The sequence below is a fragment of the Sarcophilus harrisii genome, chromosome 4 (genome assembly GCF_902635505.1).
Source record: "Sarcophilus harrisii chromosome 4, mSarHar1.11, whole genome shotgun sequence".
NCBI lineage: Eukaryota > Metazoa > Chordata > Mammalia > Dasyuromorphia > Dasyuridae > Sarcophilus > Sarcophilus harrisii.
Genome location: NC_045429.1, coordinates 340322971 through 340336151, shown reverse-complemented (window position 1 = coordinate 340336151; position 13181 = coordinate 340322971). Strand labels below are relative to the sequence as shown.

Genomic DNA, 13181 nt, shown 5'->3' with positions numbered 1-13181 from the left:
ACTGTAACTTATAAAACAATTCTTTGGTATTCTAATGGGGAAGGGGGCCAATGAGCCCAGTCCTTATAGTCACATGGACAGCTAGCTTGCTTGATGCATTCTTCATGTAGATTTTGGTGGGCAGACTTTCTGCAATGGGTTCCAGGCCGCCGGCCATGTGGTGGAAAAGGAGCCTTTTTGACTGCAAGTAGAGCGAGAATCTAGACGGATTCAAAAGGCACTAGCCAGCCCAGGCAAGTTCCTTGCCTCTGATTCCTGGCTTGGCTGATATACAAAAGGAAGAAAAATTGCTGTGAGATTGGTGAAGAGCCTCAGGCCTTTTCTTCTTTCAAAAGGCATGAAGCACATAACCTTGCTTTCTCTGCCGTGGCTGCTATTTTCTGCTTTTAGGAGAAAGAGACAGGCAGATGGCTATGGCTTTGCAAACGTCTAAGGGTTAGGGATTGTCCACAAGCCAGATGGTGAGCCAGGAAGTCACAGGGGACTTGACTGAATCTGGCCCAGCAACAGGCAGAAATGCAGGCTCATTCATCCATCAGAGGTGCTGCATGTGGAAGTGAACTTGGTGAGTGAAAGCTGAGGTCAGTTTGAGCCCACTCTCCCCAAAGACTCTTGTGATGTAGGGGAGAGGGTACCCTACCAGGGGCGGTGCCAGAGGGAATGTTTGTACTTCTGGTCTCTCACCTTTGTGAAAGCTACCCTGGAACTAGGGCACTAATTTCCACTGGTCATCAGTGGAGGAAATACCACTGAGAGCGGAGGCTTTGGCCAGGAGCATCACAGAAGAGAAATTCTCAATCCTCTCACTGATGTCCCTGAAAGCCTGGTTTTCAAAGAGAGCCAATGACATCACAGGCGATATTTCGACTTGCTTGTGAATTGGATTTGAGTGAGCCTAAGTGGCACAAAGTCGTCAGCCTCATTTTCTTAGTCCATCAGCGGCAAGGTAAAAGTCAGGACGACTGCCCGCCTGACAAACTCGCAGCGCTCCACAGCACCAGCCTTCCTGGCCATTGCAACAAACTGTTAGGGTCTGCCCTCTGCCAGGGAAGTTTTCACACTCCCCTTTCCCCCCAGCACCAGCACATTTGAGCCCATCTGCCTCAATGGTTTTCCTGGGAGTGGCTGCTGCACAGGCACAGCTTCTTGACAGGTGAACCCCAAAGGGGGTATGAGCAGCCCGGAGAAGCTTCAGCAAATCCTCGCACTGGGGGCACTCGTCCTCCTTTAGCACTCCATATGCTGTAAGAAAATAAATAAAACTAAGAAAACCTCATGAAAAAAAAAAGTCAGCTTTAATCTAATTTGATTAGGAAAAAGAAAGAGGAAAATCAAATTGCTAGTATCAAAAATGAAAAGGTGAACTTTCTATCAATAAAGATTAGGAGCTATTTTGCCCACTATTTTGCCCAACATAAATCTGATAATCTAAGAAAAATGGACTAATACCTGCAAAAATATAGATTGCCCAGATTAACAGAGGAGGAAAATAAATTACTTAAGTAGTTGTATTTTTGAGAAAGAAATTTAATAAGCATTCCATATCCTGGCAGCTAGCTAGAACACCTAGCTTGGGCAGGAAGACTTGAGTTCCAATGTAGTGAGTGCCTTAGACATTAGTTATGTTACCCTGAGCTGGTCACTAAACCTCTATTTGCCTCAGTTTTTCCCTCTGTAAAATGGAGATAACAGCATATAACTCTCGGGGTTATTACAAGGATTTACTAATGAGGATACAGAAATATGAACCTTATCTAGAATGATCAAGAAGCCTGGGTTCATAAATGAGGTACCTTTAAGGATCCTTCTGAAAGGTTAAGCTATTCTGTACAGGGATGGGTTCTGAATGACTAATCTGTAGTTTTGCTGAACAGCAGCAATTACTGATAAAACTTCCAACTCAAGAAACTCAAGTGGAATAAGGCATTATTGATATGAAAGTAAAAAGTAGACTAATAATCTCTTTATGTTCAAGGTAGGAAAACTTGATAAGATGTCCTACTACTCAACCAGAGTCCATAATATCCTGTGAGGACAGAATTCAATTAAATTCATTTCAATGAGAATTAGTTAATGCACCTACTATGTACACAGAACTCTTCTTGATGTTGAACTTACAAAAACTGAAAAGGGCCCCACCTTTAAGGAGCTTCAATTCTATGAAATAAATAGAAGTAAGCATTTCACTTATTTCCTACTGATCACTAGAAAGTTGGACATCAGGTGAAGAATTTTTCTGACTCAAAGCAAATAATGAAAATAATTTATCTACTAAATTGTGTGTTGGGGAGGGGGCTGGGGAGTAGAGTGCAGCTGACTATCAGGGGAGGGGCTATCCCATTTAAATCACAGACTTGGAAGTATTGGATTTCTGTCTCCCATGGGGAACACTGACACCAGTAATCATCCCAAAATAAATATACAGAAGCTTATTGAAGGCCATCTTTTGGAATTCTACCAAAAGGGCTTGATTATGGAGCCAAGAAAGATAGGGATTAAACTTCATGTTTTTCTAAGCAAGAAAAGATTTGGGGCTTTACTGGAGATTAATATCCATCTATGCTTGGTTTAGTTGCTGTCCTTCATTCTTGAAGAGGACCAAAATGACATCCTGATGTTAAGAGTCAAGTTAAGTGTGTGCAGCTGTGGCTGATCAGACCAACGTGAGCTTGGGATGCTCTGCCACAGATTGGACACAAATAGTCCCTAAGAACATCTGAGGTGGATCCTCTAACTTTGCACATCTCATGTTTCTTCTGAGGTAATTCAATTGCTCATAGAGCACAGCACCTTCTCCCACCATGATGTGGGATGAGGGCACACCATGGTGGGAGGTCCTATGCCAATATCTCTCATGCCGTGTTGAGGGGTAATGACATCAGATAATGATTGTGAAAAGGGACAAGAGATAAGAAGGCAGAGGATACATTGAGAAGCACAAAGAATGGCAGACGGTAGAGAATAGTGAAGATTAGGGCTAGTTACTGTCTGCTGAACTCTACCATTTGGGCATAGTTCCCCAATGAGAGGGGCAAACCAAATGGAGCCAGGGTTAGAATCCCAGTAATGTCTACTGACCATCTGAGATGCAGCAAACGGGTGCTTTGGGGGATACTGTCTTGGAAACTTACTTCCTTTTCTTTGCTGAGACTGAGATACACTACCTTATTATTTGCTATATTTAACACTTTTGATACTTTACCTAGAGAATCAGATAGAAGTTAAGTGCTCTTTAACTTACCTCCTCTTTGCTGATAGTAGCCCTGGCTTTTAGAGGAGCTGTTTTGATAAACTATGTAGTTTTTTTTTTCCCCTCTATATAAACTAAATAGTTTTAAGCATTTTTCTATTGGGAGAAAATATTAAACTCTGGATGGTTGCTGAAACCTGTCCCAATTCTGCTTATTTTAACGCTAGTGGTGAGAAGGGAAGTAGAGTAATGACACATTTAGAAGGAGAATGGGTTTTGAGGCTTTATGAAAATTTGAAACTTGGTGAAAACAATATAGGAGTTCAAGCTGCATATTTAATTAAATGTATTCAAGAAAGAAAGAGAATAATACTCATAATAATCAAGATCAGACAGTTTCTGAGATAGGAGTTGATGAGGATCAGACTATAACTTTCACTTTCAAGCCACTGATTACTGGTGTTCACATTGGGGAAATGGAAGAGGGGGTAGGGGAATGAGGACCTGGAGGTGGTCTTCAAAAGAGGAACCATTCCCTGAGGGAGCTAAAAGAAAGCCACAGGCCAAGAGGAAGTGAGAGGGAAGCAAATTTTATACACATGATTAGTCACTCCAGTGGCTCAGTGGTTGACTGACAGTTCAGCCTGTCTGGCTTGATATTGCCACCAGCTGCTTTGAGGATCACAGATTTAGAATAAGGAGAGATCTCAGAGGGCATTGAGTCCAAAGCACCTGAACCAGATTAAAATGCAATTGGGATATTTAACAACAACAACAACAACAAAATACAATGGATAACAGATGATTCTAAGTCAATATGTAGCTGGCAGAGATCCTTCTATAGGGTTTAGTGGCTGGTTTCTATTTGATACTACTGAGCTAGCCAAATATCATTTAACAGATGAGAAAACATGCCTAGAGAGGTAAGTAATTTGCCTAATGTTGTATGGGATATTTTGATTTCTGGAAATGTAGTTTACAAGAAAATCTTTCCAGTGATTCTGTGCTGCCTCCTTCCCCAAAAAGAAAACAAACAAACAAAAAAAAAATCCTAAACACAACACTTTGCTTTCACTCATATTTTGTTCTATACTGGGATAGAATGTAAACTTAAGGATAAGAATTAATTTTTTGGCCTTCTGTATCCTCACTGACTAGCCGAATGTCTTAGATATCTACTTAACTAATGCTCATTAGATTGGATTCCCAGTACTTTATATGTCCACCCTCAGTAAAGGGAGGGGCTCTATCTAATTTAAACTTTGCATTCCCCTAAGTATCTAGGATACCATACACCTAGGAAGAAGTTAATGTTTGCTGAATTGCATTGAATACTTTGGGTTTGGAGTCAAAGGACCAGAAATTTTGCTATTTGTGACCATACGTTTAAGTTTCTCATTTATAATATGAGAATTGGACTAGATTATACTCTCTAAGGTTACTCCCTAATGCTAAAGCCCAAGTCTTCTTCATTATTAAGTATCTTGATTTTTGCTTTAGTACTCTGGATGTCTAAGAACTGGGATATATGGGCCTATATTCATTTCACAGTGGAAATGGGAAGGATAATGAGACTGGGACTACAAATGAATCCAGTAGTTTCTGGATATCATAGAAATAGCTCAAGATACTAGAATTTCAAACTCTATAATTTATATTCTTTCCTTTTTAGCCTTACTGGAGCTCAAGTAGACATGGATGCTTGGAGGCTATTTTTCTATCTCCAATTCCATTTGCTTCTTTACATATTTAATTCCTTTCCCTTAGTACCGCAACAATTTTAGGAATAGAACGGGTGAAGATCACTCATTCTTATCACTTCTTTGAAAGCCTCAAGCACATAGCCCCTAGAAAAACTTCCATACTTAGCTTTGGCCATAGAGTGGCTCAGCATTGATCTGTGCTCTAGATAGCTATCCAGGAACACTTTTTCCCCTGAAGAAAAAGAAAAGATTGGAAACTGGAGAAAGAAAATTCATTGAAATGACTTCTAAGGTCCCAATTCCATAGACAAACAAGAAGAAAAATTCTCATCTGTACAATGATGTAAGTTAGACATGATGGCTTCTAAGGTTGCCTTCCATTTTGAAATGTTTTGCTGATATGAGTGATTTCTGCCTCTGATTATAGTCATTGTGCTCACAAATCAACCAATATGTAATTTTACTTTGATGCATACCCAGATCACCCAAAATGGAGGAAGCACTCATACGGCAGGTACCAGGGAACTGATTCTGGGAAAAGACATTTTAAATTCCCATATTATATGGGTAGTAAAAGCTTCTTTCCTTTGGATGTGTAGCTGGAACAGGTTGTGCCTTTATAACTACCAAATTAGGTAGTGTTCAAAAGGAGGAAGTTCTTCTTCTCCCACAGCTTTTATACTCATTTAGGCTCTACTCAAAAAGTAGAGTTGGGATTTTGGGATGAGGTGGTGAAGTCTCCAAACTCAGGAGGGCCCAGCCATAGTGACCTTGGAGGCAGAATTCCAGGCTAGATGTTGCTGCTAGCCCACCAGGGAAGCCCTGAGAAGTCAGAGTATTGGGATACAAACCCAAAGGAGCTTTGGAATTGTTAATTTGGTGGGATTACACTACATAGGAACTGAGAAGGGCCCTTTTCCCTCTGTGAGCTTCATCAGTGATCTCATCAGCTCCTGTAAATTTGTCATCTCTTATGCTGATGATTTTCAGATCTATCTATCCTGCGCCAACCTCTCTGTGGACCTCTCATTCTGCATTGTCAACTCCCTTTCTGACATCTCAAACTGCATATCCAAACAGAATTTACTATCTTTCCCCTTAGAGCCCAGCAACTTATTTCCCTATTACTCTTGAGGCAATACCACAATGTCTCTTTAATACACCCTCTCCTATCCTCTGACTTTGTCATTACTCTAGTTCAGACCCTCTTCATCTTATGCTTGAACAAATATTGCACAATAGCTTGGTTGGTCTGCCTGCTTTGTGTCTCTTCACTTTGAAGTAAATATTTCTTTGTAAAAGTTAATCTGTGAAGTGGTTCAATGGATCTGAGAAACAGAGGACCTCTGAAATTGGACAGACAAGAATGGAGGTTTGAACCAATAGCAGAGAAACTAGAGACTCCCTTACAGAGATTAGAGAATCCTGGGGGGGGGGGGGGGGGGGGGGGGGGGAAAGAAATATAACAGTCCCAATTTTCAGGAACAGACACCAGGATAGTCATAATTATAAATGTTTATTAATCAATCCTGTTAGGTGCTAGAGATAGAGGCAAAAATAAAACTGTCTCTGACCTCAAAGTATATACATTCTATGTATACAACATGTATACAAATAAGAAAATATAAACTATGTTCAAATCAAATACTAAATTTTTAGTTTGGGTTTGGAGAGAACATTATCAAGATCAGGTGAACTTGAGGGCACTTTAGATTTAGACCTGGAAGGGACCTCGGGAGGCCACTGAGTCCAATCTTTGGAGATAAAGCTTGCCCTATATCCTATGGCTGCTAAGTAGTGAAGACAGGATTTGAATACAGATCTTTCTGACTGTAAGTCAGAGATCCTCTACAGATCCATTGATTCACTTCATGAATTTTGAAGGAAAACTAGAAATTCTAAGGGGATATGAGAATGTAGTGAGTACCAGGCACCAAGATAAGAGGCAGAAATAACAAATGAAGATGTGAAAAGTAACAAACAGGCAGCATCTAAGGCAAAGAATTCAGGCCCTGGAAGTGCACATCCTGATTTAAGGCACTTACTAGTTGTGATTGTAGGCTAGTCATTTAACCCCCCTGTCTCAGATTCCTTATCTGTAAAATGGATAAAATAGCATCTACTTCCCAAGGTTGTTGCTAGAATCCAATGAGATGTTATAAGCAAAAGGTTCTGTGGTTAAAAATATCAGCTATAATTCTCAAATAGACTGGTTTGGTCAGAACATAAGAGTGCCTAAGACAAGTATCATGTAGTAAGTCTAGATAGGTAGGAAATACTGTAAAAGACTTTTAAAAGCCAAATATGGAAATTTCTATTTTATCTTAATAGCAAGAGGAAGCAGGAAAGGAACTGGTGGATAAGGAACTGAAAATTAGCGGGCAATAAGCAGCTACATGGCACAATGAATAGAGCATTAGCCTTGGGAGTCAGAGCCTGAGTCCAAATGCAACCTCAGATACTTGCTCTGTGACCTTGGGCAAGTCACCTCACTCCATTGTCCTTTCCTGCAGGAAAGAAGGATTAAAGATACAAGCAGAAGGGTTGGTGTGTCAGCAAGGAGAGAGGTCCCTTGATCCTCAAGGCAGGAGCAGAGATTGAGAAGGGGATGATGTAGAGCTGAAAGGGTACTTTTGAGTTCAGGGAGTTCAATGGGGTTTTTTTCCTCTACTGGAGTAGGGGAAGGTGGCAAGATTCTGAGCAGCCACTGTGGGAAGTGGGATGGATAATTAGGAAGGAGGCAGAGGATAGGTCTGGAGTAGGGAGGGTCCTGTATTCTTCCCCACCGGACCTTGTCTAGCAGCCACACCCACAGAATTATGACTGTGGATATCTCTATCCTGGGAGAATGGGAGGGGAAATGGGAAGGGGAAGAAACTGGGAGGGTGATTAAAAGAGATGGAGAGATCCGACTCCTTGAATTTGAGAGTTTAGCTTGCCCATCTCGGTATTCTTCAGTATCCCCTTTCAGAGGGGAAAACCTAAACTTTTCAGTAGCTTCTGCTGTCCAAATGGGTTACAAGAAGCTTGTTCTTATGACTAGAAGTGACTTGTATCTCTTCAATGGTGCTTAACTCAATATTTGAGCAGTAGAGTCACCTCCTAATTATGAGGTTACCAAATGACTCAATCACAAACCTTTAATTCTTCCCCCTTCTTCCCAACTACAACTTGTCCCTGGAGTGTACAGTACAAGGAGCTTTTCTCCCTTTTTGCCTATTCCTAGGGAAGTTGAGATACAGAAAGGGCAAGTGGCTGTGTGGAGAGGGCGATGTCTTTGAATCTTTTTATTGCCAGGGAAAACAGAGAGAGGGCACCTGGGATTCATTGACATCAGGTCAGTTGTTCAGCATTCCTAACATTCATATACACATACAATCACAAACATAACTCCATCCTAAAAACATTTACTAAATACTATGTACAAGATTCTGTGTAAAGTTAGGGCAGCAAAGGTGAGATGAACCCTTGCCCTGGTTCTCAAAGAGAATATAGGAACAACAGGAAGCACAAGACTTAGATATCTGTAAGGATGATACCTCTCAGTGCAAAAGAGTAGGTAAAAACACTATGCAAAATATAAATAGAAATCACCTTCATTTGGGCAGAGGGCTTCTTGGGGAAGGTGGCCCTGGATTTGGATTTTAAAGGAAAGAAAGGAGTGCAATAGATAAGAATGAAGGTGTCATAGGGTATTATGAACAAAGGCATGGAGACAAGACAAAAATGGAATTATGAACTGTCTAATTTGTTTGAATATGACTAAAGGAAGAAGCATGAGATGAAATGAGGAAGGTACAGTATTATGCATATAGGATACCACAAATATTTATTGAATTGAGAGGTATCTTAGAACCAGATTGTAGCAAGTGATTGAGGTAGTGATCAAGGGAGATTCCAATCAATTAAATGAATTCCCTAGTCACCTAAGATAAGAGACCTTTGTCTGGCGGCAACAAAAGGAGAATGTCTCCATAGATTTCATCTCAAGAAATAGCAGCCAGCATCCTCCAAAATTTCTGGAATCATATGGAATGGGTCTCATCCTCAGGCTGAGTCCCAAAGGCCATTTTCTAAGTAAGGCTAATTATCTTTACCTAGAGTTATTTTATACTATGTAAATAAAAAGTACTCTTATCTACTTGTCCTTAGTTGTAATGGGATCTGTCAGAATTACAGAATTTGAGATGATCTCCATGATTTTCTAGTTCAACCAATACGAAAGGAATCCCTTCTACAAAATACAGGACAAATGGTCACATAGCCATAACTTAAAGACTTTCAAAGGGAAGGTTCAGTGAGAATCTGTAAATCTGCTACTTCTTGAGATAGCATTCCATTTTTGAATAGCTCTCAGTGTTTTTCAGATACCAAGTCTAAACTTGCTTTTGAAACTTTTACTCACAGCTCCTTGTGTTGCCCTCAAGGGCCCATCAAAAGAAAAGCCAATCCTTCCCACTGCAATTGTGTCATAGCAAATTTTCTGACCCTCTCTTTCATACTTGTATCACACTTGCGGGCATAAGTCTTATGACTCCTGTTACGTTGTGAGTGTTTTGAGAATAGCCAACTGTGACTCATTTGATTTTTGTTGCTCCAGCACTTAGCACAATATCTTATACATAACATCACAAACTTAGTAAATGTTTGTTGAATATAATTTTACCATATTTAATATATATTGGATTACATGCCATCTAGGGGAGGGGAAAAGAGGGGGGAGAAATTGGAACACAAGGCTTTTCAAGGGTCTATGTTGAAAAAATTATCCTTGCATGTTTTGAAAATAAAAAAACTTCAATTAAAAAAAAAATTAAGGACAAACAGCAAAAACAAAAACAAAAACTACCTTTGTTATAAAGGATAATTCTCTGGAAAGGATGGAAGGAAGGAATTGAGGGGGAAATCTAGATAATGTAAAAATAAAAGATAATAAAATTCTATGTCTAAAAGTAAAAAAAAAAATGTTTGTTGAATTTTTCATATGTGGATGATTGTTAGGAATGTTCATCAGTTGGCTGAAAATCAAGCACTGGAACTGTCCCTTGCTTTCCAAGTCTTTAACAAGAAGATCCAAGACATTATCCTTCATTTTGGCCTGTCTGCTAATTTTCAGTCAGTCATCTCCCTTCACTGTACCTTTGGTATTCCTAGGAAAAGTCTGAAGAAGAGGGAAAAAAATCCCTCTATCCCTGAGTCATATCCCACACTCATGGTACAATCCTGTGATTTAGACTCTCCTCACCTCATCCCCAGGTAAACACATTTGATGGAGGTTGCTTAAGAAGCAAAACCCTGCCTGAAAAGACCTGCCTGCACTGCCTGAAAAAATCAATGGTTTGGTTCTTCAAGTAAGATGCTGTGCAAGTAGTATGTGAATTATCCTCTTTTTTTTTCCCCCCTTAAGGGGGAGTACCTTAAGGGGTATGATATATCAAGATAGCATCTTCATTCTCTTGAGAGAACTTCCAAAATTCCCTAACTTGGAAATGCCCAGGCTTGGAGCTGAATGGTCATGCACATATTTGCCTCTGCCATATTATGTTCTTCAGCAGGAAATTGCTCAGCACCATAGCTTGAAGTCCACTATGAGGTTTTTGAGCTTTTACCTGGACTCAGAAAAGGAAACAGAAAGCAGAATGTGGTCAGGAACTCAAGGGCCAGAAACTCCCCCTTACATGGGCACAGCTTCTCTATTTTCTTCCCCCTGATTTGCCAGGCTCCCAAAAAGTAGGTCTATGATTGCTGTGTTAGAAAGGGGTAAGAAGGAAAAAATGTGGAGGAGGGGGAGGAGACAGAGACAGGTACAGAGACACAGAGAATGATGGATTCAAGTAGCACTATACCTCCATCCTTGACACTTATAAAGTCGCACAATTCATGTTAACATGGAAGCCATAAGATTCTGCCTCTTCTCCCTAAACCTCCCTAATTTTCAAAACTTCTCCCTCTCCACTCTAAGAATCTGGGCACAGGACCCTGGGACCTCAATCTCTTACCTTTCTCCCTAGGAAGTAGAATTCAGAATCTCTAGTACAGTCCAAATTCCCTTAGTGCCAAGTAGATTCCCTCCATAGTAATCCAAAGTTCCAAAACAAAGGCCTTATATTTTAATCTACACAATTTGCTGCCCCTTCCCTACCCCAGTTTACCCTGTTTTTATTATACTAATCTATTTACACACATCTCCTACCTAGCATCCCCAATAGAAAGTGAGCTTCTTGAATTGAGAAGTTTTTTACTTTTATTTTTGGATCTCCATTGCCCTGAACATTTTATTTAAACCTAAACTGTAATTTTATAGGTTGAGGAACTCTTAATGAAAAAACATGTTATCATTGCATGTCAACAACTCCTCAGCCACTTATAGTCCGTCTGCCTCCTTTTTTTTTTCCTTGAGGCAATTGGGGTTAATTGGGGTCTGAAACCAGATTTGAACTCAAGCAGGCCCTCCTGACTTCAGGGCTGTTGCTCTTATCACCGAACCACCTAGCTGCCCTTAATTTATAGTCTCTTTAAGAGAGTTGTGGGTAACACGGACAGGCTCAGTGATTTTACTCTGGTTGCCATAGCTAGTAAGGTAAAGACTTTTACGCAGATAGTTCAGTCTGATCCGTTATTCCATATTATCTTTCCATACTGTACACAGTAAGAATTGATAGTTGCCAAATTGATGGATTAGAGAATATGGGAATGGCAACCACACCATCCTGCAATATATTAGGTAACAGGAGGAGAGTCCTTTCACCTACAGATACATACAGAAAAAAAAAAAAAAAAGTAAGGCGTACTGAACAGGAATGATGAGTCAAATCAAAGAGCAAAAAAGCATTTTTAAGCTCCTCCTAAGAGCCAGGACTGTTCTCAGGTCTTGGGGACATAAAAAGAAACAAAGTCTCAAGAAGCTCATCACTTAATGGGAAAAACAAGTAAACAACTATGTATAGTTGAAAGGGAAATGATGGGAACAAAGTATCTGAACACTTGTTCAGAGTCAATTCTGTGCTAAGGGGCTTTAGAAATATACAGGGTACAAAGGAAGTCATCCCTGAGAGGGAAGCCACCGGAATTAAGGATGGAGAAAGACTTCTAGAAGAAAGTGGGATATCAGCTGAGTCTTAAGGGAAACTAGCAAAGCCAGGAAAGAAGTGACGAGGAGGGAGAGCGTCGGAGACGAGTCAGTGAAAACGGGGAGGGAACTAAGCTGGAAAGGGGGTAATTTTAGAAAACCTTGCAGTTTGTGTATCTAGGAACACGAAGAAAGCCCGGAAGCCTTCTCTGACTAAGCCACTCCCAGACTTTTGTGGACTAGGTGACCTTTAAGGTCTCTTTCCATTCAGCGATTTGGGTTGCATCATCCCCGGCCTGGGATGCAGTCTCCGTGACCTGCCGCTTCTCTCACTCCACGCACGGAACTCACGCCAGGGGCTTCCCTGGATTCTCTACGTTTTCTTACTCATCGCATCCCTCACTCCTCTTTTCCGACACCAGAAGGCCTCTTCCCCCTAAGGAACCCCTGCCGCCCTTTCCTCCCGAGCTTTACAGGAAAGGGTGGAAGAGGAGGGCGGCAGAAGAGAGGAAATAGCACACCGCTCCCTAAGCAAAGGAGATACACACTCATCGGGTCACAATTTCCGAAGGAGGCCAGACAGGGTGTTACCCTCTCCGCCCATCCCCAAGACACATTGCCTTCCCTCTCAAATCCCGCTTTCCTCTATTGGAGGTTTCCCAAACTACTCCCCCAAGACCAGCCTTCACAGTCCTGGACACGCCCACACCACTAGACTGCCCCCGCCCACTCCAAGAGTACCCGCCCCTTTTCCAAATGGAATTTCCCCCTCCTTCTATTCGACCTTCCCGATAAGCCCGCCCTCTGCCTAAGCCACGCCCCTCTCGTCATGTCCCGCCCACAAGCACTATCGTCTGATTCCTCTTCTGCAGACCTTTGCACAGTCCCATATGCTGGATGCCTTCCATCCCACGTGCCCCCGACTCCGGGTGGGAGCTGGGGGAGGGAGGAAAAGTTAGAACGTTCCTCCCTCCTTCAATCCCTCCTCCTTCCTTGGCTTTACCGATGACATAAGGCCATCTCTACTCCGCCCCCTTTCGCCTCCCGGGAAAGCCCCACCTCGCGTAGCCGCTGCGGCCCGGTTGGAGCCCCGCCCCCACCGTTGACGCTTAGGCCCGGAGCCCCGCCCTCCGCCGGTGACGCGAGCGCCGCGCCGCTTGCTGGAAAGCTTGGGCAGTTGGCGGCGCTGCGGCGGTGGCGGCGGGCGGCAGTTGGGGAG

The 13181-nt window shown here is 41.8% G+C and overlaps 1 pseudogene; it reads right to left on the bottom strand.

Annotated features, from left to right (window-relative positions):
- LOC116423628 overlaps nucleotides 1-850 on the bottom strand; it is a 43605-nt pseudogene extending 42755 nt beyond the window's left edge.
- Between the last annotated feature and the right edge of the window lie 12331 nt (nucleotides 851-13181).